The following is a 6376-nucleotide window of genomic DNA, read 5'->3' on the forward strand; positions in this document are numbered from 1 at the left end:
AGCAACCACTATGAAAACTGCAGAGATGAACTCAAAAGTGCTATAAATTAAGATGGAATCCTAAAACATGTTCAAATAACCTGCAGAAAGGCAAGAAAAAGAATAAAGAGCAACAACAACCAAAGGAAACAAGTAGAAAATAAATAAAATAGCATCGTAAAGTGCTAACATATCAATAATTACCTTAATTGTAAATGGTCTAAACCTACCAATCAAAAGACAGAGATTAGCAGAGTAGATTAAAAAATTAAAAAACCAAATCCAACTATATGCTGCATATAAGAAACTCACTTCATATTCAACCACAGGTAGGTTGAAAGTAAAAGGATGGGAAAAGATATACTATGTACACATTAATAATAGAAATAAAAAGCAGTGACAATATTAATATCTTATAAGGTAGCTTTCAAAGCAAAGAAAATTATCAGAGAAAAAAAGGGATATTATATAATGATGAAAGGCTCAATCTGTCAGGAAGACACGATATACTAATGTGTATAAACCACAGAGCCTCAAATACATGAAGCAAAAACTGTTAAAGCTGAAATGAGAAAGAGAAGAATGTATGATTATAGTTGGGAATGTTAACACTGCTCACATTCAGCAACCAATAGAACTGTTAGGCAAAAAATCACAAGGATATAGACGATCTGAACAACACAATCATCAGGATCTAATTAACATATATAAAACAGACCATCCAACAACAGTAGACTACATTTTTCTCAATTTCCTGTAAAACACCAAGTAGGAAAAAAAAAAACCACATAAAACAAATCTTGACGAATATAAAAGAATTGAAATCATAAAGTGTGTGCTCTGACTATGGTGGAATCAAACTGGAAACCTGTAAGAAAGACAACAGGAAACTCTCAAAACACTTGGAAACTAAGCAACACACTTCTAAATAATTATGGGTCAAATAATAAGTGTCAAGGGAAATTAAACTAAATAAAAATTAAAACGCAACTTAAAGTATGTAGGCTGCAACTAAAGCAGTATTGAGAGGGAAATTTATAGGTCTAAATGCTTACATTTAAAATGAGGAAAGGTGTTATATCAATAACTTCTTTCCTCCAGAAACTAGAAAAAGGAGTAAAATAAATCCAAAGCAAGCAGCAGGAATGAGATAATACAGAAAATAAAATTGGAAATAGGAAAAAATTACTGAAAAAAAAACCCCCAAGGAAACAAAAAGTTCGTTCTTCAAAAAAATAATGAATTTGGTAAACCTCTAGCAAGACTGACAAAAATAGAACACAAAACACCAATATCAGGAATGAAATCAGATATATCATTCCACATAGTGCAGCCATTAAAAAAAATAAGGGAGTACTACATACAACTCTATGCTCATAGATATGACAACTTAGAAAAAAAATGGAACAATTCCTTAAGAACCACAAACTGCTAAAATTCAAGTAAGATTAAATAGACAATCTGAATAGCCCTATAACCATGAAGGAAATTGAATTTTTAATTAAAGAGCTCTCCAAAATTAAATCTCAAGGCCCAGATAGTCTCACTGGATAATTGTATCAAACCTTTAAAGGGTAGTTAAAACTAACTTTACACAATCTCTTCCAGAAAATGGAAGAGGAAACATTTCCCAACTCATTCAGGAAGACAGTAGAGAGCCAGACAAAGATATGACCAAAGAAAAAAGAAGGAAAACTACAAACATCCCTCATGAACTTAGATGCAAAAATCCTTAACAGAATATTACCAAATATTTTAATACACAAAAATAATTATACACCACGAACAAGTGGGATTTATTCTAGGTATGCAAGACTGATTACCAGAATAGTCAAAACAATCTTGAAATAGACAATTGGAGGACTTATACCTTCCCATTTTAAAATGTACTATAAAGCTACCATAATTGAGACAGTGTGGTACTGACATAAGGATATCGATCAATGGAACAGAATTGAGAGTCCAGAAATAAATCCTTATATTTATGGTAAATTGATTTTTGGCAAAGCTAGTTAGGCAATTCAATGGGGGAAAAGATAGTCTTTTCTACAAATGCTGCTGGGTCATTTGCCAATAGCCACATGCCAAAAAGTGGATTTAGACACTTAATTCATAGCACACAAAAGCAGTTAACTCAAAATAGACAGTGGACCTAAGTGTAAGAGCTAAAACTGTAAAACATTTAGAGGAAAAGGTAGTAGAAAGCCTTTGTGTCCTTGGATTACTTAAAGAGTTCTTAGCTATGACACCAATAACATAATCCTTAAAAGAAAAATTTATAAATTGGACTTCATCAAAATTTAAAACTTCTGCACTTCAAAAGACACCATTAAGGAAATGGAAATACAAGCCACAAACTTAGAGAATATAGTGACAAATCATGTTTCTAATAAAATACTTCTAACCAGAATATATAAAGAAATCTCATAACTCAATAAGAAGACAAAGAACACAATTTTTAAAAATAGGTTAAGATTTGAATAGTGATTTCACCAAAGAAAACAAAGATGGCTAATAAGCACATGTAAAGGTGCTCTTTGTCATATCATTAGTCATGAGGAAAATACAAATTAAAACCACACACCCACTAGAATGATGATAATAAAAGAGACAGACAATAATAAGTTGAGGCCTAAACATGGAGAAATGGGAATCCTCATAATTGCTGATAGAAATATAAAATGATGTAGCCACTTTGAAATGCCTTTTGTCAATTAAAGAAAAACCACATTCTAAAAAAAAAAAAAAAAAGGTTCTGAAGAATCTAGGGGCAGGACAGGAATAAAAGATGCAGATGTATAGAATGGACCTGAGGACACGGGGAGGGGGAAGGGTAAACTGGGATGAAGTGAGAGAGTGGCATGGACATATATACACTACCAAATGTAAAACAGATAGCTAGTGGGAAGCAGCCACATAGCACAGGGAGATCAGCTCCGTGCTTTGTGCCCACCTAGAGGGGTGGGATAGGGAGGATGGGAGGGAGATGCAAGAGGGAGGAGATATGGGGACATATGTATATGTATAGCTGATCCACTTTGTTATAAAGCAGAAACTAACACACCATTGTAAAGCAATTATACTCCAATAAAGATGTTAAAAGAAAAAAAATGTGTTGAATGGATAAAGCAATGAATAAATGAACAGATGCAAATAAAGACCAGCTCAATGTGGGAAAAAAAGAAAAAAGAGTAGCCCCCCCGCTCGCCTCAACTAGAGAAAGCCCGTGCACAGCAACGAAGACCCAACACAGCCAAAAATAAATTAAAAAAATAAACATAAAAAAAAACTATTAAAAAAACCCCACTATTACCCTAAATGTGTATTATAAAAAAAAAGAAAATAAATGATCCAAGTATCTATATACTATTATCCTAAATGTGTATATTATAAATAAATAAATAAATAAATAAATAAATGATCCAAGTATCTATATCAAGAAGTTAGAAAGAGCAAAGCAAATTAAACCCAAAGGAAGTCAAAGGAATGACATTTAAAAAAGAACGATTCAAGGTCGGGAAGGCTCAGTTCGGTAAAGATGCCAACTCTCCCCAGACTGACCTATAGATGTGATAAAATCCCAATTAAGATCTCATCAGATCTCTGTGTGTGGGGGTGTGTGTGCAACTTGACAAGGGCCAGTGGCAGGATGAGACTAGTTAGGTAGGTAGGGACAAGGTCAGATGGCCTTGTTGAGGAGTTAGAAGTTTAGACTGAATAGGGAGCAATGAAGTGTTTTTAAGCAATAAAGCAATATGAGTTATATTGTAAGAAAGATCGTATTGCTAGTAATGTAGGAAAACTTGGAGGCCGAAAAGTAAACTTAAAAGGCTGTTGTAATAATCTACAGATATGATGGTGGCTTTAACTGGTATAGCGGCAGTGGGAAAGGAGAGAAGTGGACAGATTCAAAGCCTACTAAGTAGAATCTCCAAGACTTGTTGATCAACTGAGTATGTGTGAAGTGGCAGAGGGAGGAATCATGGAAAATACCTAAGTTCCTAATTTGGAAAATGGGTAAATGATGTAGAATTTGGAACTACATAATCATAGTCTTGTGACTTTTTCCTGCACTCCCAGGCAATCCAAAAATAGGAATAGAAATAATGGATATATGTGCCTAGTGGTAGAAGAGATTGGCAAAGACGTTGGAAGGTTAAGAAGGCCAAAAATTCTGAGGTGGTAGCAAATGCATAATTAAAATGTGGAGCTATAATAACTGACCATGAGGTCCAAGCTAGTTTCATGGCCAGACTAGCACACAGTATGAGAAAACTGAGATATGTCAATTGGAGGTTAAAATGAAGATGAACAATGAGTTCAACAGAGAGGGGGAGGAAAAATTATAGAAGGATAAAAGATCTCAAAATTGGAGATTTTGGAGGTAGAGTCTTTCAAGGTATGTTTAAGTTTAAGATATAGTTGAGTTTGAGGATGACTGAGTTACCCTAGATAAAGTAAAATGGAGATCACTGGCATTAAAAAGGAGCCAAAGAATTGGTGTTAATGTTTATGTCTATGGATGTGGAAGACTCCAACATATTGTTATATACTTCTCTAGCCTTATCTCCCACTACTACTCTGCACACACTCTACTCCACACAAATCAGGCTACTCATCATTTTCCCAGTGTTTTGTATTCCTGCCTCTTCACCTTTGCTTGTGAGGGACTCTCTACCTGCAATGCTGTCTTGTCCCTTGCTTCCATGTCCAAATTCTAGTCCCCTTCAAGGTCAAGCCTAATACACTATCTACTCCATGAATCCTTCCGTAATTCCCGTGGCCAGAAGTAATCTCTCTTTCTTAGGAATTTTTGTAACATTTTGTAATTTCCTTGGTATAGGTGACATTCTGTCTTCAGTAAACAGGATTGAAACAATACATGTGAAAAGTAATATGCTAAACAAATGAAAATTATTACACTAATTTTTATTTACATGATAGTTATTTAGGTACATGCCTTATCTTCCTACTGCGAACTCCTTAAGAGTAGGGACTCTATTTATTCCAATTTATTTCTCCCATAGCTTCTGACATAATGTCTCTCAGGTTAAAAAAAAAAAGTTCCATTAAATTGAATTAAACCATGGAGGCAAAAGAATTCAGGTAAACTTACATAGAAATTACCAGAACCCAGGTTTCCTAAGAGGAACATGTGCTTCCTTTAGGTCAAAGATTTTTTTTTTCATTTTAGTTTTATCTAATTGTAATAAACAATGTATAATTAAATCACATTCTCCTGGTTTTCCTCTTACTTCATAAATGACTCATTCTCATCGCCTTTTCTGGATCCTCCTCTTCCAGATCTCTAATGTTGGGAAACCCCAGGACTAGACCTTGAACCTCTTCTCTGTATATGTTTACTTCTTAGGATATTTGTTCCAGTGTCACACCTTTAAATACCATTTATATGCTGATGACTCTCAAGTTTATATATCCAGCTCCAGGCTCTTAACTGAACTTCAGACTCATAAAACTGCCAGCTCAACATCTCCAATTGGATACCTTATTGGCATCTGAAGTTCAACATGCACAAAACTCTTAGTTACTTTACACCCCCAATCTATTCTTGCCCTAGTCTTCCCTGCTCTCAGAAAATTGCACCATCATTCATCCTCATTACTCGAGCCTTCAAATCTAAGAGTCAGCACTGATTTCTTTCTTTCAAATCATATATGCAATTCATGCATATATTCAATTCATGTCAGTCCTACCTTAAAGATAATTTAATTTATTCCAAGTCAAGCCATTTCTCCCCACCTCCACTGCTACCACCGTGGCCAAATAACAATCATGTTTTACCTGGACTATTATAAATATTTCCTAATTGGACTCCCTGCTTCCATTCCTTCCTGCTTACAGACAATTCTCTACTTAGCAACCAAATGATCTTAGAGAATGTCAGATTATGTCATCCCCATGTTCTAAACCTCCAACGGTTTCACATCTCACTTAGAATAACATCAAAATGTTTTATCATGGCCACAGGCCCCACATAATCTGGTCCCTAGCTTCCTGGGACTGCATCCTCTACCTCTTTACATCTTACTTACTCCAGTCCTGTCGTACTGTCCTTCTTGCTCTTCCTCAGTATTCCATTACTTCCTCAAGCCCTGTGTACTCTCTAAGATCTTGACAGCTAGTCAAGATAAGTGAGGTAACCTTGCACACAGGTATAGCAGATTACTCATCTTTGTTTTTCCAACACCTAACTCAATGAATGGCATATAGTGAAACTCAAAGAGGTATTTGAATAAAAAAATAACTCTCTTAAAAAATTTTGAGGTTTTAACCAACCATGTGATTAAAATGTAAGCCTACATTGTGATGCAGTTGCCCAAAACATCTAATGTTACCTAAGGCTACATTAACAGAAGTGTATTGTTTGGAGAAAAGC

The sequence above is a fragment of the Hyperoodon ampullatus genome (genome assembly GCF_949752795.1).
Source record: "Hyperoodon ampullatus genome assembly, chromosome: 5".
Taxonomy (NCBI): domain Eukaryota; kingdom Metazoa; phylum Chordata; class Mammalia; order Artiodactyla; family Ziphiidae; genus Hyperoodon; species Hyperoodon ampullatus.